Source organism: Canis lupus, chromosome 6 (assembly GCF_003254725.2).
Source record: "Canis lupus dingo isolate Sandy chromosome 6, ASM325472v2, whole genome shotgun sequence".
Lineage (NCBI taxonomy): Eukaryota > Metazoa > Chordata > Mammalia > Carnivora > Canidae > Canis > Canis lupus.
In genome coordinates, this window is record NC_064248.1 from 11486310 (window position 1) to 11512433 (window position 26124).

A 26124-nucleotide genomic window follows, 5' to 3' on the forward strand; every position below is an offset into this window, starting at 1 on the left:
AGGGCTTGATCCTGGAGTCCCAGGATCGAGTCCGGCATTGGGCTTCCTGCACGGAGGCTGCTTCTCCCTCTGCCTATGTCTCTGCCTCTCTGTGTGTCTCATGAATAAATAACTAAAATCTTTATTTTAATTTTTTTAAATTTATTTATGATAGTCACACACACACACACACACACACACACACACAGAGGCAGAGACATAGGCAGAGGGAGAAGCAGGCTCCATGCACCAGGAGCCCGACGTGGGATTCGATCCCGGGTCTCCAGGATCGCGCGCTGGGCCAAAGGCAGGCACCAAACCGCTGCGCCACCCAGGGATCCCTAAAATCTTTAATAAAAAAGAACATAATAACCAGAATATGGAAAGGGAGAGAAGACAGAGGAAAGGTGGTTTCCCTGAGAGTCCTTCCAACGCCTGGCCCTCCCCTGAATCTCCCACAACCAGAAGCCAAGGGGAGCTACCCACTGAGCCATCCACCAGATGTCAATGGTTGCTCATTGGGCCTGAAGATGCAACAGCCTGAGTCTTCCTTCTGGTGGGAAATCCTAGAGTCAGGGAATGGTTCTAAAATAGCAGGGGCTTCCGGTGGCCCAGCGGTTTGGCGCCACCTTCAGCCCAGGGTATGATCCTAGAGACCTGGGATCAAGTCCCACGTCGGGTTCCCTGCATGGAGCCTGCTTCTCTCCCTCTGTCTCTGCCTGTCTCTGCCTCTCTCTCTCTGTCTGTCATGAATAAATAAATACAATCTTAAAAAAAAAATAGCAGGGGCTTGCCCATGAAATCAAATAGAACCCTAGAGGTGCCTGGGTGGCTCAGTCAGTTAGGCATCTGCCTTCAGCTCAGGTCATGATTCTGGGGTCCTGGGATCAAGCCCCACATTCTCCCTCTCCCTCTGCCCTTCCACCTGCTTGTGCACACACTTTCTGTGTCAAATAAATAAATAAAATATTTTAAAAAGCAAACAAACAAAAAACCAAATAGAACTCTGTCTCTCCCAAAGATGGCACGTATGACATGTTCTATTTAACTTCTAGCCATGCACTAGCTTCCTACTTAGGCAACAAATACCCAGCCCTGGGATCATTTACACTCTACAAGATGAAGATGGAAGAAAAAATACATGGAAAAGAAAAGGGAACCAGCTTTCAAACAGTCCTGCTCTGCTATTTACAGATTTCGTAGGGGAAGAAATCACAATCATATTCACTAAAACACAATTTAAATTTTACCTGTTTATCTATGTATCACCCTGTCCCCAGCCACAGTGACAACTATGAGCTGGCTTCTTTATCAGTTTAACTCCCAAGTATTCTTCCTTGGAGGCAAGAAGTGGCTTATCAGGACACGGTGAGAAGTTCCTAGATGAGGACAGTCTGTAGCTCAGTCACTGGGGATTTTGTTCATTTCTATCCCAGCCTGCAGCTCGGAGCTTCTGTGAATTCTAGGACATTTTACTTCCTCACTCACGCTCCATGCACCTCAGCAAGAATTCTTCATTAAGGCGTAGGATTTAATAACAGACACACTTAATTATAGATGTTGCACTTGCCTGTCCTGGAGGATTTGATAACAAAGTGTCTCCTAGAAAACCCAAGACAAGGAGTAATGAAGGGGCTCAGACAGGCAGGCCAAGGGATGCCACCGGATGTTGAAGACATGGACAGATGATGAAGAAGGGGGGGCTTGTGGGGGGTAACTGAAATTCTCTCAGGGTTATTCACCAAAGAACCTGCCCAACAAGGCCCCTGGTGAGGCTTCCATTGGGGTACACAGGACCAGGTTGGAAAATGTTCCTCTGGCTTTTCCTCTTCTGGGAACATATCACCACATTTCCTTCCCTGGTCAACTCAATACCTTCAAAGTGCAGTTCTGACCTCCCCTTCTCCAGGGAGCCTTCTTGGAAACTCCACCTCTAAAGAAATGGATTTCTGCCCCAGGGAAAGGAGACCAATACCCAACAATGGGATTGTCCACCCCATGGTGCTGTGAGCACTTATCACAGGAAGCATTCAAGCAGAGACAAGAGAAGATGCTCTGAACTGTATTTCTTCCAAAACTCCTTCCAGCTTTTGTGTGAATTTTCAAGCTAACAGGACTCAGAAGGTCATTACCAGAGCATCACAATGGGTGCTCTTCAGCCAACATTCCATTCTGGGAATTATGCAGGGAGATAGCACTGATGGTAATCAAAACTAATCATGGACGAACTACAGTGACCAAGAATCAGAAAGCCCCCCACCCAACTTCAAAATACGGTCTCCATGTGAAGATGTGGGTAACTGGTACCCTCATGCCTGCTGGTGGGAATGCAAAATGGTGCAGCCATCATGGAAAACGATTTGACAGTTCCTCAAAAAACTACATGTAGAATTATCATATGATCCAGCAACTCCATGCCTAGGTATATGGTATGCCCAAAAGAATTGAAAACAGGTATTGAAACAAATACTTGTATACAAATACATGTTCATAATGGCATTATTCATAATTACAAAAAGATGGAAACCACCCAAATGCCTACCAATGAATTAATGGATAAATTATGATATATGTGCAACATACATGTGTTAACTTATTAAATATTGTCATCTATACAAACATATGTAATGTATCATGTGTTATTATATGTGTGTTAATATGTAATAATATATAATAAATTATGTAATGTGATTATATATGTGTTAATATATAATAATATTTAGAATGGAACGTTTCTCAGCCATAAACAGGAATGAAGTACTGGTATATGCTACATGGATGGGCCTTGAAAGTATAATGCTGAGTGAAAGAAGCCAGACACAAAAGGTCACATGCTGTATGATTCCATTTATATGAAACAGCTAAAATAGGCAAACCCCCAGAGACAGGCACAGATTGGTGGTTGACAGATGCTGGAGGAATGGAGGGATGGGGAGTAGCTTGCCACTACTGAGGACAGGGTTTCCTTTTGGGAGGATGAAGCTCTTTGGGAACTAGAACTTTGAATTGCAAAACTTTAAGTTTTGAGGCATCAAAAAAAACCCCAAAAACCCACAATAACAAGAGTTGACAAGGATGTAGAGAAAAGGGAACCCTCATGCACTATGGGTGGCACAGCCACTATGGAAAACAGTATGGAGGTTCCTCAAAATATTAAAATTATGATCCAGCAATCCCACTTCTGGGTATTTATTCAAAGAAAACAAAAACACTAATTTTTTAAAAGATTTTGTACTTATTTGACAGATGAAAAAGAGGGAGAGGAAGAACAGAGGAAGAGGGACAAGCAGACTCCGTGCTGAGTATGGAGCCTGTTGCAGGGCTCAATCTCATGACCCTGAGATCATGACCTGAGCCAAAATCAAGAATCAGATGCCCAGCCAACTGAGCTACCCAGGTACCCCAAAAACACTAATTTGAAAAGATATATTCAATCCCTGGCTCATTGAATGAATGGATAAAGAAAATCACGTATATACATATAATTATATATAATACACAATGAAGTATTATTCAGCCATAAAAAAAAAGAATGAAATCTTGCTATTTGCCACAAAATATATGGACCTTGAGGGCATTATGCTAAGCAAAGTAAGTTGACAAAGACAAATATGGTATGATCTCACTTATATGTGGAATCTAAAAACAAAGAAAACAAAACAAATGAGCTCATAGATACAGAGAAAGGATTGGTGGTTGTCAGAGGTGGAGCTGGGGAATGGGCGAATGGATGAAAGGGGTACAGACTTGGGGCACCTGGGTGGTTCAGTGGTTGAGCATTTGCCTTCAGCTCAGGTCATGATCCTGGGGTCCTGGGATCAAGTCCCACATTGGGCTCCCCACAGGGAGCCTGCTTTTCCTTCTGCCTATGTCTCTGCCTCTCTCTCTCTGTCTCTCATGAATAAATAAAAATAAAATCTTTAAAAATATATATGTGTACAATATGATCCTAACCATGTAAGAAGGAAAAGTCATATATAGAATATTCCCAAAAAATAAAATAAAATAAAATAATAAAATAAGGGCAGCCCGGGTGGCTCAGCGGTTTAGCGCCGCCTTTTTCAGTCCAGGTCATGATCCAGGAGACCCGGGATCGAGTTCCACGACGGGCTCCCTGCGTGGAGCCTGCTTCTCCCTCTGCCTGTGTCTCTGCCTTTCTCTCTGTGTGTCTCTATGAATAAATAAATTTTAAAATCTTTAAAAATAATAATAATAAAATAAAATATTGCCAACAAAACAGACCAAAATACTCATACCGGTTGCCCTTTGGTAAGAGGTCTGTAGATGACTTTAATTTCGCTGGGTCTATTTTTCTGTATTTTCGATATATTCTATTATATGGTGATGTACTGTAATATCTAGGAAAAAAATATTTTAATTTTTAAGTGCAGCCTAATCAAATTGAGGAAAAATTTGAAGTTTCCACTGTAGCTTTTCTCCATAGTTAGAGCAGGCACACATTAACAAATAAAACACACCAGCCCTCAAATATAGCAGCCTACCCTCTGCATTCTTTTCAGAGATGAGAAATTATTCTACAAAACAATTTTAAAACTCAGCATTTAAGAAAAAATTATTGAAAATAAAGTCCATGTGTATTCATAATATCTTGATTTGTCATTATGCTTTGGCTTAGTTCATTCCTATTCTCTTTTATTCTCATGAACTGAGAAGACGCAGCAATGGTGCAGCTAAAATTTTGCCTTTGCTAATAACTTAGTTTATGAATGTTATAAATATAACCGATTTTTAAGGGAGAAAGCACATTCTTGGCAAAAAAACAAATGTCTCTTAAGATGGGCTTAATTAAAACAAAATACTCTCTAAATAGAATACCTCACCAGAACTCATGAAAATTTTAGAAGTTGAACATGACAAAGTGGGTTTAAAAACATGAGAATATTTAAAGCAAAACATTCTTCTTTGTAAGTGTCCCAAAATATGTCTAAGAGTGCATGAAAAGTCAAGACTACAGAACAAAGACTCTGTGTTTGAAATTTTAATATGCACATTAAAAAGACCAAGAAATATGACCGTAATCTGAGTAAGATTAGACAAAACCAGGAAGGTGATAAAATAACAGAAGGAAGTGCCTTTCAACATAAGAATTTTAGGCTTATACAAGAGACCTTAGCTCTTAAAAAAGTGACAATGGCAAGGAGCCATATTCAAAGCAAAACTTCATGGTTCAAAGACAAAAGACATTTTAAAAAATTATTTCCATTTTCCCACTTTTAAAAGGCCTTTTTATTGCAGTTTACTACGAAATTTTACTATATTTTCCAAAGTAATCTTGGCCACATACTGTGTAAGTCAGGAAGAACCAAGTCTTTCGGATCTGAAGTTCTGAAAACAGTTACAACTGGAGGGAGCACCTAGTGGAGTCTCAATTTCTAAAGGATTGGTTAAAACAACCTCTGAAGAGCAACAGTCTTTAAAATGTATTTGCCGGGGGATCCCTGGGTGGCGCAGCGGTTTAGTGCCTGCCTTTGGCCCAGGGCGCGATCCTGGAGACCCGGATTGAATCCCACGTCGGGCTCCCGGTGCATGGAGCCTGCTTCTCCCTCTGCCTGTGTCTCTGCCTCTCTCTCTCTCTCTGTGTGACTATCATAAATAAATAAAAATTAAAAAAAAAAATGTATTTGCCGGGATGCCTGGGTGGCTCAGAGGTTGAGGGCCTGCCTTGGGCTCAGGGAATGATCCTGCGAACCCAGGATAGAGTCCCACATTGGGCTCCCTGCAGGGGGCCTGCTTCTCCCTCTGCCTGTCTCTGCCTCTGTATCTGTCTCTCATGAATAAATAAATTAAAATCTTAAAAAAAAAAAGAGTTAAAATAAAATAAAATATATCTGTTAACAGGAGCCTGGCTGGCCTTAGTTGGTACAGAGTGCAACTCTTGATCTCAGGTGTGAGTTCAAGCCCCATGTTGGGTGTGGAGCCTACTTTAAAAATAAATAAATAAAACAAAAAATAAGATGGGGGCACCTAGCTGGCTCAGTCAGAAGAACATGCAACTCTTGATCTCAGCGTCCTAAGTTTGAGCCCCATGTTCAGGGTAGAGATTACCAAAAAAAAAAAAAAAAAAAAGATAAAAAGCAAGCACCCCATTGCTGACACTTAAAGGGTGAAGGGTGAACGATGAACTTTAAGAAAATGTTGGGTTGGCAACATTTATCAATGAGGACCCTGAATTCCTGCGTCTGCTCACCCAGGGCTTTATTCACCTGGTATCCCAGGCCCAAGGCTTCATTCTGGATTATGGACCCATCTAAGAACAGCTGTGTGCTTGAAAAGCATGTAGGACTAAATTATATCTAATTTTCCTTTAGGTGATTAAGTTCCTAACTCAAGAATCTATCATTTTTTTACCTTTGAATCTGGAATTCTCAAGGCCTGAAAGGGTTTTAAGGTAACTCCTCATGGTTGGATAGACTCAGAGTACTTACATGTTTCCCAAGCAGAGAACCTACTTTCTGTTTCCAAAAATATCAAATGTTCTGAGCATTATCAAGTTCTTTATCTTTTTTTTTTCCAGGCAGTGTTGGAGCAGACTGGAATAAAGTAAGGTAAAATACCGCCTTCTTAGTGATTCGTGTTTTCCCTAAATTATGGGTCTTTTAATGTTGTGATTAATCTCCCCAGACTTTCATTATAGATGAGTAGGAGTTATTACTTGGGTAAGGATTGAGTTGAGGTAATTGAGCTGCAGTTGTGTTTTAGAAAAATCGGTGTAGGGGAAGGTTTGGAGGGCCAAGGTGGAAGGCAGAAAGACATGTTTGGAATCTGATGCAGGTAAAACATAAAGGCTCAAGCTAAGGTAGAAGAAGTGGAGATGGACAGAGAGAAGTAGCCAGATTCAGGTATATTAAGCAGATAGAATTGGCAGGACAGCATTGGTATCATTGTTCTAGTTACAACAGCTGTGTAACAAAAAGCCCCAAACCTACAGGTATAAAACCACCATTTATTACATTGATGGATTCTGTGGGTGAGGCATGAACAATGAAAATGGCAAGGATGGCTTGACCCTGTGCTGTGAGGTCTGAGGCTTCAAATGGGAAGACTCAAAGGCTGGGAGGGGTGAGGGAACTGGATGGTGGAGGCTACAATCATGTGGAAGTGCCTTCACTCACATATTTGAAAACTGAAACTAGCTTCCAGCTGGAACCTCAGCTGGAGCAGTCAGCCAGAATACCTACACATGGCCTCCCCATGTGGTCTGGGCTTCCCCTACAGCATGTGGGCTTCATGAAGGGTCTCTGGCATGACCATGCAGGGCTCCAAGCACTGATGTTCAGTAAACGAGGCAAAAGCTGCATAGCCTCTTATGACCCATCCTTTAAGTCATGGAGTGTCATTTATATCACATTAGTTATAAGTGAGTCATAAGTCTGCCTGCATCCAAGACCAAGGGGATGATGGCGTTACACTCCATCTCTTGATGGGGTGACAAGATTCTAGAAAAGCATGTGGGATGGAAGATGCTGTCGTGGCCATCTTTGCCAAATGCCATCTGCCACAATCATTGGCCTTTTCCTATGTGCCACGTGCCTGTCATTAGGCTGAGCTCCCCTTCTTCCCTCATTTCCTCCTCATGGTGACCGTGGGAGAGGGGTCATCTTCTGACTTCACAGAAGAGGAAACTAGGGCTTGGTGAGATTGTTTTCTTTTCTTTTCTTTCTTTTCTTTTCTCTCTCTTTTTTTTTTTAAGATTTTATTTATTTGACAGAGTGCATACAAGCAGGGAGAGTGACAGGCAGAGAGAGAGAGAGAAGCAGACTCCCCTCTGAGCAGGGAGCCCGACACAGGCCTGGATCCCAGGACCCTGAGATGATGACCTAAGCTGAAGGCAGATGCTTCACTCACTGAGCACCCAGAAGCACCAGAATGTTATTCATCCTTAAAAGCTAAGGAAAAAAAAAAAAAAAAGCTAAGGAAATTCTGGCATCTGCTCCCACGTGAAATGAACCTTGAGGACATTATGCTGAGCAAAATAAGCCAGTAGCAAAAAGACAAATACTTTGTGACTACTTCTAGGAGGTCCCTGAAGTTGTCAAACTCCAAAGAGACAGAGAGGGAGTGATGGGGGGTGAGGGAGGGGGAGGGGCGGAGGCTGAGTGTTTGATGGGGACAGACTCTCAGTTTCGTTTATGGGATGAAAAGTTCCGGAGATGGATGGTGGTGCTGGTTGCACAACATTGTAGGTGTGGTGTTGTACCACTGAACCTTATACTTCAAAATGGCTAACTTTTATGTTAGGGATACTTCACCATGGTTTAAAACAAAACCAGCAGAGGCTGTGGGAGGGGGAAATCTTGTGGACAAGATTACTATTTAATGAGAGCAGCCAGGGCCCTCATTCATACTTCTTTTGTTGTCCTTCGATAAGAGGATTTTTAACAGCTCTTCAGAGATGAAATTGTGTTACCACAGGTGGGCAGGGGTGGGGAGATGGTTTGTGAAAAAAAAATTTTTTTAGGTTCCTTTTTTATCACATTATTTTAAATGTTTAAGTTTGTATCCTTCTGTTGCCCAGAATAAAGAAAGATGAGTATTCTAGATATTCAAGAGCTATGCCTTACGTTGCTGAAACATTTTCTCAAAATTTTCTATTAGAAATCTGTGTAAACTGGGGCACCTGGTTTAGTTCAGCATCCACTCTTGATTTTGGCTCAGGTCTGATCTCAGGGTCATGAAATCGACCCTGTGATAGGCTTCACGCCCAGCATGGACTCTGCTTCAGATTCTTTCCCTCTCCCTTTGACCCTCCCCTCTGTGTCTGCTCTCTCGCTCTCTAAAATAAGTAAATAAATATTTTTTAAAAATATGTGCAAACTGGGAAATCATACCTCTGACCTACCTTGACAAATATGCTATACTTAAATAAAGTACCTAGGGGTGGCTCAGCGATTGAGCATCTGCCTTTGGCTCGATGTTGTGATCCTGGGGCCCTGGGAGTGAGTCCCACATTAGGATCCGCACAGAGAGCCTGCTTCTGCCTATGACTCTGTGTCTCTCATGAATAAAAAAATAAAATATTTTATAATAATAATAATAATAAATAAATAAATAAAGTACCTAATCTTTTTTTTTTTTAAAGGAGGTGACTAGGAGCAAAAAGGAAGGGGTGAAGGAGTGCGTGGTGTGGGCTGGGCTGGGGTGTGGGAGAGGAGATCTCAAAGAAGGGGAGCCCAGGGCAAAGCTCACGGCCAGCCATGTACCTGCTTCTGGAAGGGCACAGAGGCTGGTGGGACTGCCATCAGTGAGCCAGAGGCAGGAGAGGAGGTCCACAAAGAACAGAGCACAGTTGACATAGGGCCGGGGAAGCACTGTTGAGACTTGGACTTTTAGTCTGGTCACAAAGTGAGACAGGAACTTTTGTGCAAAACACTAGATCCATTTCTACAAAACAGCAAAACAAAGGTCCCAAAGCTCTGTTCCCGGGGCTGATTGTAGCTTGACACCTAGAGTTGTTTTTTTTTTTTTTTTGCCCAAAGCTGAATTTACACCAGGAGGGTAGGAGGCTCCTAAGGACAAATCTAGGGAAGAGGCTAAGAAAACTTTCATACATAAAATATAAAGGGCCATTGGTCCACATTATTGATTTTTCAGTCAGAAGCAGGAGCTCATTTAAAATTGGCAGCTGCTTTGGCTTTTAGATTCTGAAAAACCATATGCTTCAGGATGATAAATGCCAAACATAAATGAAACATAAAATACAATGGGAACTTTCCTGCCTTTCAAGTGAATGCTTTCATTGCAGTTCTAAAGTCTTGCGTGTATAAGTGGACAATTATGCAGATGTTTGAAAGCATGAAGTAGGTCTCCACCAGTCAATGTGTAAAAATGTCCATCATACATTGAGAAGTGAAACAAAGGCAAGTTTTATTATTTTTTTAAAAGATTTTATTTATTTATTCATGAGAGACAGAGAGAGAGACAGAGACACAGGCAGAGGGAGAAGCAGGCTCCATGCAGGGAGCCCGAAGTGGGACTCCAACCCGAGTCTTCAGGATCATGCGCTGGGCCAAAGGTGCTAAACCACTGAGCCATCCAGGCTGCCCCAAAGGCAAGTTTTAAATGGTTCCTATGCCACCCCATTTGGTTAAAATAGAACGTGTTTATGCAAGTATGTCTATAGTGTATGCATAAGAAAAAAGCCTCTTGATGATCAGTTAGTATGGTTAGATCTGTACTAGGATGACCGAGAACTTTCACATTCTGTATTATATATTTCTGAAGTGCTGGAATTTTAGAATCATGAGCACGTATTACCTCTGAAATCAGAAAAAGCAATAAAGATATTTTTTAATGGAATATCCAGGATATGTAAATATCTCTCCAAATTCAACAGTAAAAGAACAATCTACATAATAACAACAAATAAAAAGGGGCACCTGGGAGGCTCAGTCAGTTAAGTGTCAGATTCCTGATCTTGGCTCAGGTCATGATCTCAGGGTTCTGGGACCAAGCCCTGAGTCAGGCTCTATGCTCAGTAGGGAGTCTGCTTGAGGATTCTTTCTCTCCCACTTCCTCTACCCTTCCCCCTGCTCACTGTCTCTCTCTCAAATAAAAAATAAGTGAATCTTGAAAAACAAACAATATCTAATTTAAAAATGAACAAAAGGCATGCACAGATATTTCACCAAAAAGGATATACAGATAGCAAATAAACACATGAAAAGATGTTTTTTAACCACTTTTTAAATTTTTTTTTTAATTTTTATTTATTTATGATAGTCACAGAGAGAGAGAGAGAGGCAGAGACACAGGCAGAGGGAGAAGCAGGCTCCATGCACCGGGAGCCTGATGTGGGACTCGATCCCGGGTCTCCAGGATCACGCCCTGGGCCAAAGGCAGGCGCCAAACCGCTGCGCCACCCAGGGATCCCACTTTTTAAAATATTTTATTTTGGGCAGCCCGGGTAGCTCAGCGGTTTAGTGCTGCCCTCAGCCCAGGGCGTGATCCTGGAGACCCAGGATCCAGTCGCACGTCAGGCTCCCTGCATGGAGCCTGCTTTTCCCTCTGCCTGTACCTCTGTCTCTCTCTCCTCTCTGTTTCTCATGACTAAATAAATAAAATCTTAATTTTTTTTTTTTTTATTTTTAAGAGGGGCACCTGGGTGGCTCAGTTGGTTAAGCATCTGCCTTCAGCTCAGGTCATGATCTCAGGGTCCTGGGATCGAGCCCTGCATCAGGCTCCCTGCTCAGTGGGAGACTGCTTCTCTCTCTTTCTCTACCCCTCCCCTCCTACTCCTGCTCTCTCTTGCACTCGATCTCTCTCTCTCTCTCTTTCAAATAAATAAATAAACTATTTTTAAAAATATATTTTGTTTTTAAGTAATCTCTACACCCAACATAGGACTCGAACTTACAACCTAGATATCAAGAATCACATGCTCCACCAACTGAGCCAGCCAGGCACCCCTGAAAAGATGTTTAACATCATTAACCAGTAACAAAATGTAAATTAAGACCACAATGAGATATCTGTCATTGGCTAAAATTAAAAACAGTGACAATACCAAATACTGTCAATGATATGGAAAAATTGGATCATGCATACATACAGTGTTGGTAGGAATGAAATGGCATAGTTATTCTGGAAGAATAGTCTGGTAGTTTCTTTCCTTTCTTTTTTTTAAAGATATTAATTATTTGAGAGAAAGAGAGAGAGAGCATGAGCAGGGGTGTAGAGGGAGAAACAGACTCCCTACTGAGTGCAGAGCCCAACATGGGGCTCTATCCCAGGACCGTGAGATCATGACCTGAGCGAAAGGTAGACACTTAACTGACTGAACCACCCAGGTGCCCCTAATGAATTATTTTCAACAAGTCTTTCAAGTTGGTATGTCAAAAAAAGTTCCGCCATCCAACCTGATCGATTTTTACTGGCTAACCCAGGACATCTGTATACACCACTATTTCACAAAGTCTTATCTATAAACCACATTGGTGCATGAAAAGATGCAGATTCTAGCCAGCCTTTCTAAATTGGGCTATCTTGGCCATCTGCGTGGCTATTACATATTTCTAGTGGCTTTTATGACCAGTCTAGCTTGAGAACCATTGGTACATATAGTTTATGCAACTGAAATCAGAGAAAGTTAAAAAAAAAAAACACAAATATTTTGCATGGCTGAGAATAAAATACTGGGGAGTTGACTAAAATAACAATGGTCTTATTAGGACGCCTGGATGGCTCAGCGGTTGGGCGTCTGCCTTCGGCCCAGGGCGTGATCCCGGAGTACCCAGTCAGGCTCCCTGCATGGGGCCTGCTTCTCCCTCTGCCTGTGTCTCTGCCTCTCTCTCTCTCTCTCTCTCTCTCTCTGTGTCTCTCATGAATAAATGAATAAAATCTTTTAAAAAATATTTTAAATAACGATGTATGGAAATATACTTTGGTAAGCAAATTAATCTGAGTATCACAATCAGTTGAAAAGATGCTTTGTAGGGGCACCTGGGTGGCTCAATGGTTGAGACTCTGCCTTTGGCTCAGGTCATGATCCTGGGGTCCTAAGATCAGTCCCACATCGGACTCCCAGAGGGGAACCTGCTTCTCCCTCTGCCTGTGTCTCTGCTTCTGTCTCTGTGTCTCTTATGAATAAATAACAAAGTATTAAAAAAAAAAAAAAAAAGAAGAAAACCCCATTTAAAAAAAAGAAGATGCTTTGTGGACAAGAGAAAAAAAATTTTTTTTTGTTTAAGGGAGGCATATGTTCATGTCTCAATCCTTCCAAACTGAAATTAAACACATGCCTTTAACCAAAAAAACAAAAAACAAAAAACAACAAAAAAACACATGCCTTTAGCCTTGACATTAAAGCTCAGTATAAATTAATGTCTTTCACCTTCTAGTTTTATTTGAAATGCAAAATGGAAATAGTAATAGATCGACTGAACTGATAATTTATTAAAAGTTGAATTCTGGGGCAGCCTGGGTGGCTCAGCAGTTTAGCGCCACCTTCAGCCCAGGGACCTGATCCTAGAGACCCGAGATTGAGTCCCACTTCGGGCTCCCTGCATGGAGCCTGCTTCTCCCTCTGCCTATGTCTGCCCCTCTCAATCTCTCTCTTTCTCTCTCTCTCTCTCTCTCTCTCTCTGTCTCTCATGAATAAATAAATAAAATCTATTTTTTAATAAATAAAATCTTTTAAAAAAAGTTGAATTCTGGGGGTGCCTGGGTGGCTCAGTGGTTCAGCATTTGCCTTTGGCTCAGGTTGTGATCCCGGGGTCCAGGGATCGAGTCTCACATTGGGCTCCCAGGAGGAAGCCTGCTTCTCCCTCTGCCTCTCTCTGTGTTTTTTACAAATAAATAAATAAAATCTTAAAAAAAAAAAAAAGTTGAATTCTGTTTGCTAAGGTAGCTGGTCAAATGAGGAAAGCAGAGGGACCCAAAATCTAGCAGGCAGAGCATGGATATTTAATAACTTAGCCAAAGGGAGTGCCTGGGTGGCTCAGCTGGTTAAGCATCTGCCTGCAGCTCAGGTCATGATCTCAGGGTCCTGGGATCAAGTCCTACATTGAGCTTCCAGCTCAGCAGAGTCTCTTTCTTCCTTTCCCTCTGCCCCTCTCCCTGCTCATCCTCACTGTCTCTGTCTCTCAAATGAATAAAGAAAAGATATTTTTAAAAAACCCACAAGTGCCATGTTAAGTAGTTTTCAGGTCTCCCAGCACACCTCAAAGTTACTGTCCAAATAAATTCAATGAACCTTCTTTAAACCCATTTGTGAGTTGTCCCCAGTCTTGAACACCACAATTGTCCATAGCTCGGCAGGGATGGAGCTAGGCCACCCGCTAAGCAGCCTAATGTGAGAACCTACACACTTACCCCAGTAGGCACTCAGATATCAAAAAGCTACATAAGCTTTTTATTTTCACTTTTAAATCTTTCTCTACAGAATGTACTTGTTGCACATATTTTCCCTCATGGAATGTTCTCTTTAACCACCAATGCTGATGATCTTGCCAATAACCAGATTTGAACCTTAGCCATCAAATAACCCTCCCTGGTGCCTCCATGGTACATATACAATATTTAGGACATATCTGCACTTAGAATTAGCAACTATGAAAAAAAAAAGAATTAGCAACTATGAGGCCAAAAATTAGTTGTTTTTTTAAGTAAGCTCTATACCCAACACAGGGCTTGAACTCAAGACCCAGAGATCAAGAGCCACATGCACCACTGATTGAGCCAGCCAGGTACCCCAGTTTTTAATCTTAATTTTAACCATACTGCTAGCTAGAAAGTTTAAAACAAAAGGAATGTTAACGTTACTAGACCCAGTTATTCTTTTAAACTGTTACTGAGTAGTATTTTAATGAATTTAAGCTCTCAAGTACACAATGACTCTATTCCCTATTGTAACTACCATTTGTTGGGTGTCAGCTGTATGCAAGCACAGGACAAAGTACTTTGCATGCTTTAGTACATAAGATCCTCCATAATACCCCTAACAACATAGACATTATTAACACCTTTTATAAATAAAGTAGGGGTGCCTGGGTGGCTCGTTGGTTGAATGTCCAACTCTTAGTTTCAGTTCAGGTCATGATCTCAGGGTCATGAAATCTGAGCCCCACATTGGGCTCCACACTCAGTGTGGAGTCGGCTTGGGATTTTCTCCTTCTCCCTCTGCCCCTCTCCCTGTTCATGCATGCTCTTTCCCCCTCTCTCCCCCTAAAATAAACAAAATCTTGGGACACCTGAGTGGCACAGCAGTTGTGCATCTGCCTTTGGCTCAGGCTGTGATCCCAGGGTCCTGTGATCGAGTCCCACATTGGGCTCTCTGGGGGGAGCCTGTTTGCCTCTGCCTATGTCTCTGCCTCTCTCTCTCTCTCTGTGTCTCATGAGTCAATACATCAATCTTTAAAATAAATAAATAAAACAAGATAAACAAGATCTTTTAAAAAAATGAAAAAGAAGGTAGCTGAGGATCAGAGTTTACATGCCTTCCCAGGGTCACACAGCAGCAGTATATGGTGGAGGTGGGATTCAAACCCTGGTCTGAATGACTCCCAAATCTTTCTACTGAGCCCTCTGCCCATGGAGCTTTCTATTGCTTAATGGTGCATTTGTGTGTTACAGAATATAGAAAACACACAATTTATCATTTTAACCAGTTTTAAGTGTCTAGTTCAAGGGCATGAAGCATATTCACATTGGTGTGCAACCATCATCACCACCCATCTCCAGAACTTTTCCATCTTCTCAACCTGAAACTCTGTCCCATCCAACACTGACCCCGTCCCTTCCCCCAGCCCTTGGCACCCACCCTTCTACTCTCTGTCTCTATAGCTTTGGCTACTCTAGGTCCCTTACAGAATTAGAATCATACAATTGTATGATTGTGTGTCTGGCTTATTTCACTCGGCATAATTTTTTTTCAAAGCTTTTTTTTTTTTTTTTTAGATTTTATTTATTTATTCATTAGAGACACACACAGAGAGAGGCAGAGACACAGGCAGAGGGAAAAGCAGGCTCCATTCAGGGAGCCCGATGTGGGACTCAATCCCAGGTCTCCAGGATCACGCCCTGGGCTGAAGGCAGACGGTTAACTGCTGAGCCACCCAGGCGTCCCCCTCAAGGCTGTTTTAAGTTAAAAAACAACTTCAAACACTTCCCAAATGGAAATACTCTGTTTACCTACAACCTTTGAAGACAAAGCCTGCTTCTGGGCCTGTCAGTGGCTGCCAGGGTTCAGGGAGGCTGAGATCCCTACCCCTAAAGCTGTGAGGAGAACCTCAGGACCTATTGATTCCCAAACATGCAGAAACAAATTAAATCCACCGAAATAAACCAGGGACACACAGAGTTGACCCAAAGATGTTAACAGACTTTCTTTCTCTCTTCCTTCCTTCCTTCCTTTCTTTCTTAGGTTCTTTCTAGCTTAGGTTAAAAAGGATTTCTTTTCTTTTCTTTTTTTTTAAAGATTTTATTTATTTATTCATGAGAGACCCAGAGAGAGAGAGAGAGAGAGGCAGAGACACAGGCAGAGGGAGAAGCAGGCTCCATGCAGGAGCCTCATGCAGAACTCGATCTCGGGACTCCAGGATCACGTCCTGGGCTGAAGGCAGGTGCTAAACCACTGAGCCACCCAGGGATCCCCAAACAGGATTTATTTTCATTTGTAAGAGAACCATCTAGCAACAGATTTATTCAATTCTCCTTAAAATGGTGGCATTCTTTTAAACTACTCTTTCAGAAGCAGCAGTTACATAAATGGAATATTGGATTCAACCTAAAAATGTGCCCCTACCTTGTTAACTTTATTATTCTGCATATGATCATGATAAAAGATTAGGATATTCTTCACATTTCCAAACAAAATCCGAAGCAATATGCTTGTTCTTATCAAACCCCTAAAAACAGCCATTTGAGAGTAAAGCAGCAGAGCTTTATGCATTACATCACCCTAGTGAAGCTACAGGTTCCAACTCATGCACCAACAAATCTACATAGCTAGCTTTTTTTTTTTTTTAAGATTTTATTTATTTATTCATCAGAGACACAGAGAGAGAGGCAGAGACATAGGCAGAGGGGAAAAGTAGGTTCCCTGCAGGGAGCCCGATGCGATGCAGGAGTCAATCCCAGGACCTAGGATCACGACCTGAGCCAAAGACAGACACTCAACCACTGAGCCACCCAGGGGCCCTACAGGGCTAGCTTCTACATTTCACTTTTATAGAATTTATTTTACACCTATTGTACCAAACAGCATTTTGTCTTTTTTTTTAAGATTTTATTTTTTTAAGTAATTTCTATACCCAACGTAGGGCTCAAACTCACAACCCCAAGATTGATAGTCATGTTGCCCTTCTGACTGAGCCAGGCACCCTACCTACCCTTACAGTCTTCCAACATTATAGCAGTTCAATTTCCATCATTTGACAGTGCATTTATGGGACAATCTGCAGGCAACTCATTTTAGCAGACAAATTAAAGAACACTTTTAAACAGACATGACTGTCCTAAATTGTTTATTAGGTAAGAATTTCACAAACATTAATTATATTAGCGGCAAGGTGGAGCAGGAGAGGATCCCTCCTTCTCCATGCTCCCTGCAAGAACCACCAATGGTGTGCCGGAACTAGGGATGCTTTCCAAGGCCACATTCTCTCGGCTTGCAGATATCAGCCCTCAGGTCTCCCTGTGCTCATGAACTGGTTTGGCGATCCACTGGGGGTCGGGATTTCTTCTGATAGCTTTATAGAATGGATCAATGAGGATAACCTCAAAGAATGTGTATGTGGAATCTCTGCCAACCTAGTAAGAATTCAAGACCATAAGAGCCACAGTGGCCACAGTGGCGTCCAGCTCATTCCTCTGCTATAGACTGTAGGCTTTGGGCAAACTTGAGCTGGTTGACACCATGATGGACAGTCTTGCTGCAGCCTTAGGCAGTGGGTGTTTGCAGCCACTATGTGGCACACGGATCCAGTATATGACATAACCTTGCTTGGTCTTGTACCTCAGTCTGCATGCTTTTTCAGGCCAGGTTGCATGGGGCATCCCATGGAGTGCAGAGAGCTGGTACTGCCAGAGAGCTGGTACTGCCAGCAGTGCATCCAAAGAAAAAAAGTGCATTCCATTGGACTTGTTCTTCCTCCACAGCTCCTTGGTATACCTGTAAGCACCTATCCTGGCTTACCTGTGAGCTGATAATTGCCCCCAAATCGAAAGGGCTTTTCTCCCCAGTAGACTATTGCTTTAACTTAAAATTTTGGTGCCATATTTTTGGGTCAGGTATATATTGTTTATCACTGATGACAGACAGTAAGCTTCCTGGTTTTAAACAAAAGAAATCTTGGTTCCAGGAAGGACTTCACTAACTACAGAGATTCACAGCAATCCTCGGCCTTTCTTCTTTCTTTCTCTCACCCCAGAAGGGTTCATTGAACAGAAGAAATGCCAACATTTCCTCCAGATTCAAGCTATTTAACAAGAGGCTATTTTTGCTAATCTTTTGGATTAGTTTTCCTAACTGCTAGAGAAACGGCGCCTTAAAAAGGAAATGTTTCTGCCTTCAAACTTATACTCACTCAGTTTAAAATAGTCATGATCATTTAAAAAAATATAATGCCATGCAAGTACCCAAAAGATTTACCTCCAAACGTCTAGCCAGCTAAAAATAACCTCTAAACAAATAGCAAAACCTGGGCAAGCTCCCACAGAAGAAACCAAAGGCAACAGATCCCAGAGAAGTGAGGACCTCTGGGCTGAGGAACAGACCAGCTCTTGGCTTACTTAGTTTGATCCAGAGTAAGAATCAAAAGCGGATGTAGGGTACCAAAAGCTAAGGCAACGAAAGCAAAAATAGACTCCATCATGCTAAAAATGTTCTGCATAGCAAAGGAAACCATCAGTAAAATGAAAAGGCCACCTTTAATGGGAAAAAAATTTGCAAATCATGCATCTGATAAGAGGTTGTTAATATCCCAATGCTACAAAGAACCCATAGAACTCAATGGGCAAACAAACCCAATTTAAAACTGGACAGAAAAAACTGCAGAGACATTTTTCCAAAGGAGACAGACAAGTGGCCAACAGGTACATGAAAAGGTGCTCAACAATACTCATCATCAAAGAAATGCAAACCAGGGCACCTGGCTGGCTGGGTAGGAAGAGCATGTGACTCTAGATCTCAATGTCATGAGTTTGAGCTCCACGCTGGGTATAGAGATGACTTAAATAAAAAAACTTAAAAAAAAATGCAAACCAAAACCACAATGAAATCTCACCTCACACCTATTAGAATGGCAGCCATCCAAAACACAAGAGATAAGAGCAACAAGCCTTAGCAAGGATGTGGGTAAAAGGGAATCTTCCTGCTCTGTTTGTGGGAATGTAAATTAGTGCAGCCACTAAGAAAAACAGTATGGAAATTCCTCAAAAGACTAAAATAGAACCACCATATGATCCAGCACTCCCACTGCTGGGTATACACCCAAAGGAAATGAAAACAGGATATTGAAGAGATATCTACACCCCTGTGCTCATTGCAGTATTATTCACAATTGCCAAGAAATGAAAGCAATCTACATGTCCATCAGCGGATGGATGGATAAAGAAGATGTGAGGTACATATACATACATACAATGGAAAGAGGGAAATCCTGCCACTTGTGAAACATGGATGTAGCTTGAGAGCATTATGCTGAGTGAAATAAACCAGACAGACAAAGATAAACACTGTGTGTCATCACTTGTGTATGGAATCTAAAAAAAAAAAACAACAAAAAAAACCTTAAACAGAAAAGTAGAAAAGTGGTTGGCAGAGGCTGGCTTGGCAGGGGGCAGGAATAGTGAGAGGTTAGTAAAAAAAAGGGTACAGGGTGGCGCAGCGGTTTGGCGCCTGCCTTTGGCCCAGGGCGCGATCCTGGAGACCCGGGATCGAATCCCACGTCGGGCTCCCGGTGCATGGAGCCTGCTTCTGCCTCTGCCTGTGTCTCTGCCTCTCTCTCTCTGTGTGTGACTATCATAAATAAATAAAAATTAAAAAAAAAAAGGTACAAACTTTCAGCTCTCAGATAAATAAGGTCTGGGAATCTAAGGTAAATAAGGTGAATATAGTTGATAGTACTATATCTTATAATTGAAATTCACTAAGAAAGTAAAACTTAAATGTTCTCACCAAACATTATATATGGTGATGGATATCTTTTTATTTTATTTTATTTTATTTTATTTTATTTTATTTTATTTTATTTTATTTATTTTTTTTTTTTTAAAGATTTTATTTATTTATTCATAGAGACAGAGAGAGAGAGGCAGAGACACAGGCAGAGGGAGAAGCAGGCTCCATGCAGAGAGCCTGACGTGTGACTCGATCCAGGGTCTCCAGGATCATGCCCTGGGCTGTAGGCAGTGCTAAACTGCTGCGCCACCGGGGCTGCCCTATTTTATTTTATTTTATTTATTCATGAGAGACAGAGAGAGACAGAGACAGAGACACAGGCAGAGAGAGAAGCAGTCTCCATGCAGGGAGCCCCATGTGGGACTCGATCCCAGGACCCCAGGATCATGCCCTGGGCTGAAGGGAGGTGCTCAACTGCTGAGACACTCAGGCGTCCCCAGTGATGGATATCTTAATGAACTAGATGGGAGGGTGAACTATATATTATATATATATGAAATTGTCATGATGTATACTTTAAATATCTTACCATTTTATTTGTCAGTTATACCTCATAAAGCTGTGGGCATAAAAGCTGAAGTGAAATTTATTCCTATGGTTGCAAAAATGCAACGGAGCTTTTCAAAGTCTTGTGTAGAAAAGTATTAAAATACATAAACGTTAACATCAAAAAATCTCCCCTGAGCAGAGTTTTTTGGTTGGAAGGAGGGGATTGGAAAGGGGGGTGCCAGTAGATAGGAAAACTCTTAGTGGGCAGAACTGATGTAGGCATTACAGGACGTTTAGCTTCTCTGGCTCTCACCCCATCAATGCCAATGGCACTTCCCAAGTCATGGAGTTAACCAACCAACACCCACATTTCTAAATGCCCGTAGCTACCCCTCAATTCCACATAAGAACCCCTGATTGTGGTACATCTGTCTGTAACTTTGGCTTCCCTAGCTCCCATCCCATTATTCCCTTTATTTCTCCCCTTAACTGGCATAGAAATACTGGTTGCACTTTTTTTTGAAAGATTTTATTTATTCATGAGAGACAGAGAGGAGAGAGAGACATAGACAGAGACAGATACAGGCAGAGGGAGAAGCAGGCTCCATGCAGGAAGCCCGATGTGGGACTCGGTCCCCGGTCTCCAGGACCATGCTCTGGGCCGAAGGCGGTGCTAAACCACTGAGCCACCCAGGCTGCCCTAAAATACTGGTTACACTTAAATAGCTTAATTGAGATACAACTTATGCGCCACACAACCCATCCATGCAGAGTATATAATTTGGAGTGCCTGTCTGGCTCAGTCAGAAGAGCATGTGACTCTTGATCTTGGGGTTGTGAGTTTGAGCCCCAGGTCAGGCATAGAGATTACTAAATAAATAAATAAATAAATAAATAAATTAAGATGAAGTGTACAATTTTATGGATTCAAATATTCACAGGGTTGTGCAAGCACCACCACAATCAAGTTTAGAACATTTTCATCACCCCCAAAAAGAGAGCGACATCCACATACGAATGCCAGGCCACATTAGTTCCCTTCCCTCCTCTAGGCTGTAAAGTTCATATAGAGAAAAGGTGGTCATGTCAGTGTGTGTGGCAATGTTTTCTCTCTGATTCTCCCTATGGGCCTTTGGAGCAGCCCAGTAGATTTTCTTGGCACTTTTGGGGCAGGTTCTCTAAGAAGTACTGACCAGCACTACAGGTAACCTTCCATCTGAGCAGTGGAGGGTCAGAGGTGGGGGCCTCAGGTCTGCAGACATTCCTCTGGGTCAAACACCCCTTGGCTCTGAGGGTACCTTCTTCATCCTGGGCTGTTAGAACAAAACACCACAGACCAGATGGCTTGAACCACAGACATTTATTTCTCACTGTTCTGGAGGATCCAAGTCAAGATCAAGGTGCCAGGAGGTTTGGCTCTTGGTGAGGGCTGTCTTCCTGGCTTATAGATGGCCACCTACTTGCTGTGTCCTCACATGGCAGAGAAACAGAGTGCTCTCTGGTCTCTTCCTCCTCTTCTTCTTCTTCTTCTTCTTCTTCTTCTTTTTTTTTTTTTTTTTTTAGAGAGAGAGCTTAATTTATTTGGCAGAGAGAGAGCATGAGCAGGGGGAGTGGCAGGCAGAAGGAGAGGGAGAAGCAGGCTTCCACCAAGCCAGGAGCCCAATGCAGGTCTCGATCCCAGGACCCTGAGATCATGACCTGAACTGAAGGCAGACACTTAACTGACTGAGCTAGCCAGATGCCCCTCTTCCTCTTCTTATAAAGACACTAATCCCAGTGTGGGGGCCTCACCCTCCTGAACTCATCTAAAAATAACTACCTCCTAAAGTCCCTATTTCCAAATATCATCATATCAGGGATTAGGGCTTCAACCTATGAATGGGGTGGGGTGAGGGTGGAGTTAGTGGCACACACAATTCAGTCCATACAGGGGGTTAAGGTCTATAGCTGGAGAAACAGGGTAGTCACTCCACTCTCAGGAATAAGAGAGCCAGACACAGGGCAGGCACAGAGGTCCTCCTATAACCAAGTAAGAAAGACAGCCTGGGGCCACTGGGCATTTCACCTGGCTGGGTCTCACAAGACTCCACAGCCTTGGTCATTTCTCCTTAAGTCTTTTTTAAAGTTTTTTTTTTCTTTTTTTGTAATAAAATACACCTCATATAAAATTAACCATTTGTAAGAGTACAGTTCGGGGACAGTAAGTATAGGACACTGTTATGAGAGATCTCAATACATAAGGACAGTGTTTGGGTGATGTTGGGTTTGGGTGTTACTCTTCTCCCCAACTCGTGGATGCTCCAGACCATCTTGAGTCCTGCTCACCTTCTATCCTTAGACCCTGACATGCAGCCATAGTGAAATGAGGACATCAGATTCTTATTCCAAATCCTGGGAACCCCAAATTACTATTGCAAACATTTCAAGCCGTGGCCTGCCTGATTCAATGCAGCGTAGGATTCTCAACCACACGTTGGGTCAACGAGCCAAATTCTGTTGTCTGGTCTGATTGTTTAGAGGATGTGAGTGTTTCCCCAATGAGCCAACCTCACCACTTTTATGAGCCCCACAGATCCCAGAACAGGGGTCAAGGGGATGGACAGCATGATTACTAATAGCTGACCATACTTTGTCTATGAAGCATTGGCACCCCGGATCAAACAAATCCAGCCAATCTAACATCTTCTGCTGTAGTTTTCAAGAACATGCTATGTTTTCAGACTGAAGAAAGCAGTCTCACATTATGTGTGCTGACATTCTGTTGTAAAGGAGGACAGAGAAGGAAGGCATGCCTTCTCAGACCATCTCCCGGGGATGGTGCAGGCCTAGCAGGAAAGCATTCACTTCCTGCCCACGAGTGTGACACGCATTAGGTCACATGGGGAATAAGTTCCAAATCCTATTTTTGGAGGTAACAAGGGGGAGGCCAGCCTGGACGTTGGAAGGAGCTCAAGGATTCCTTGGTAAAACCCACAGGTCTAGGGAGACAACTGTTTCCAAGACCTGCCTCAATTCCTCAGGCTGTCCTCTCTCACGGCTTGAGTCCCCAAGTGGCTCTAGAGAGGGGCCATACAGGATGTTCTCATGAATCATTTCAAGTCCCATGACCAGGGCCAAAGTCAGGCTTTCAACCTGTGTCTGTTTTTGCTTGGGAGTGTGCTAAATCACAGTGCACCCTTCTTCCCTAAAATCACCAGCCAGGGCGACAGTCTTATAGGTGACAGTTTTTCAAAAGGTGCGGGGTTGAAAGAGACTTTTTTTTTTTTTTTTTTTTTTTTTTTATGATAGTCACACAGAGAGAGAGAGAGAGAGAGAGGGGCAGAGACATAGGCAGAGGGAGAAGCAGGCTCCATGCACCGGGAGCCTGACGTGGGATTCGATCCCAGGTCTCCAGGATCGCGCCCTGGGCCAAAGGTAGGCGCCAAACCGCTGCGCCACCCAGGGATCCCTGAAAGAGACTTTAAAACCAATTGCCACAGGACAATAAAATGGTTAGGACTTAACTGAGAGGGTCCACGGGTTCTACATTTTAAAACATATTTTTAAATATACAGAATCATATAAAGACAGAGAGGATGCCACTAGAACTTGTGTCACGGAACTTCCATGTAGTTGCCACTGTGTTAAATTTTCACATCTTCCTTTCAGAGAGGGAAGCCTGACTGGCTCAATCAGTAGAGCACAGGACTCTTGATCTCGGGGTCATGAAGTGCTTCGCTGTGATGGTTCATTTTATGTGTCAACTGGACGGGACTAAGGATGCCCAGAGTTGGCAGGACATTATTTCTGGGTGTGTCTGGTAAGGGTGTTTCCCAAGAGATTAGCATTTGAATCAATAGACTAATAAAGATCTTCCCAAACCAATGTGGGCAGGCAGCATGGGCCTGAATAGAACAAAAAGGCAGAGAAAGGGCAAATTCTTTTTTTTTTTTTTAAGACTTTATTTATTTATGTAAGGGAGAGCACAGGAGTGGAGAGGAGGGCAGAGGAAGAGGGAGAAGCAGACTCCCCAGAGAGCAGGGAGCCCGCTGCAGGGCTGGATCCCAGGACCCTAAGACGATGACAGGAACTGAAGGCAGATGCTTAACCAACTGAGCCACCCAGGCACTTCACAAATTCTCTCTTCTTGAGCTGTGACATGCATCTTCTCTTGTCCTCAGATCCCAGGGCTCCTGCTTCTGGTCTCTGAGTGTTCTGGTCTTGGAGTGTTCTATCACTGGCTCTCCTGGTTTTCTCCAGCTTGCAGAGAGCAGCATATCGTGGCATGTCTCAGCCTCCATGGTTGCATAAGCCAATTCCCATCATAAATCTCTTTTATGCCTCTGTACGCTATTGATTCAGTTTCTCCACAAAACCCTAATACACTCATGAATACAATAAAAAGTAAGAGACTAAGACAATCCCTTCTTGTAGAGCAACAGCTTACAGAAAATCATGTGCAAACTGGTGATCCCTTTCCTCCTCACTTCAAGAGAATAGTGTTTTTGTCTTAGTTTGATGGGGGGGGAGGGTTACAATTAAAGTCATGCACTCCAATATGTTAAAGGTCTTCATATCCTGAAGAAGCAAAATTGTCAGGGATCCCTGGGTGGTTCAGCAGTTTAGGGCCTGCCTTTGGCCCAGGGCGTGATCCTGGAGTCCCGGGATTGAGTCCTGAGTTGGGCTCCCCTTGAGGAGCCTGCTTCTCCCTCTGCCTGTGTCTCTGTCTCTGTCTCTGTCTCTCTCTCTCTCTGTGTCTCTCATAAGTAAATAAAATCTTAAAAAAAAAAAAAAGCAAAATTGTCACAAGCACATCTGTGACATACCTTGTGTCCAACAGAATATTTCCACGATAGAAATGTCCTTTCTCTGAGCTTCCGCTGCCATAGCCGTGAGCTATGTAGAAACTAACGACTTAAAAGGTGGCTGGTATGAGTAAGGAACTGGATTTTTTTTTTAATTTATTTTAATTATTTTTAAGTAGTCACATGTGTGGTAGGAGCTACTGAATGGGATAGCCCCGGCATAATTTTCATAATTTTAGATTCATTTAAGTTGTTTTTTGTTCTTGTTTTTTGTTTTTAAGTCTTGGACAATCAGTAGAAAAGCCTGAGGCTGACCTGGGCAATGCAGCCAGAGATTAGAAAAGATTCAATACACAGTTAGGGGATCTGGCTCTAATCCTTAGAGACCTTGTCAATACCAAGCAGTTAGCAGACAAAACTTTAATTCTTTGTTGTGATCTTTCTCATTTTCACAATCTGGTCAAAAAGCAAATATCAGCACTTTTATAACAGCAAAGACCTTTCCACTTCCCCACGCATACCTGCTTTTACCTCACTTCTTTTGCTCATTACTTAATAAGGAACCAATCTGAACTGCTGGGCTCAAAGATAGTGGCTTGATTTTATTTTAAGGAAAGTAATCTCTACATCCCACATGGGGCTTGAACTCACAACTCTGAGATCAAGAGTCATATCCAAAAAAAAAAAAAAAAAAAAAAAAAGGGTCATATCCTCTACCACCTGAGCCAACCAGGCGCCATTGGGGCTTGGTTTTACTTTCTGCTCTGTCTCCAACACCTATGAGGATGCCTGGTACATAGTAGGCACCCAGTGAATACTTCCTGGATGTTGAATGACTATCTTGAAAGGAAGTGACCAGGAAAAACAAAACAAAACAAAACATGAAAAATAAACCACATCCAGCAAACTGTTTATTTTTTTTTTTTTTTTTTTTTTTTTTCAGCAAACTGTTTAAATCATAATTCTGCCAGTTACTGGCTATGCTATCTCATCTTTGTGTCCTCAAACACTGAAATGAGAACCACTGTGTTTCAGGATCATTCTGAAGGTTTAAGAGAGTGTTCCACGGGCGGTCACTGTCTCTTCACTGGGCAGGGGTGGGAGCTCAGTGAATGGCTATTAGCTATCAAAGTGATCAACTGCCTGATGGTTCTTTGGGGTTAGGACATTATTGTTAGTTTCTCTTTTAATAAAACATCGTCATTCTAAATAAGCAGATATGATGAACCATGT

The 26124-nt window shown here is 42.5% G+C and overlaps 1 long non-coding RNA gene and 1 pseudogene across 1 annotated transcript; one reads left to right on the plus strand and one right to left on the minus strand.

Moving 5' to 3' along the window:
- The first annotated feature begins 825 nt into the window (after window positions 1-825).
- Window positions 826-6668, plus strand: LOC125755246 (uncharacterized). The gene is made up of 3 exons (XR_007411151.1): window positions 826-2433; window positions 3226-3376; window positions 6515-6668. It is a non-coding gene; the product is annotated as an uncharacterized LOC125755246 (long non-coding RNA).
- Window positions 6669-16964: 10296 nt separating this feature from the next.
- LOC112646061 (60S ribosomal protein L15-like) lies at window positions 16965-24973 on the minus strand (annotated as a pseudogene).
- Between the last annotated feature and the right edge of the window lie 1151 nt (window positions 24974-26124).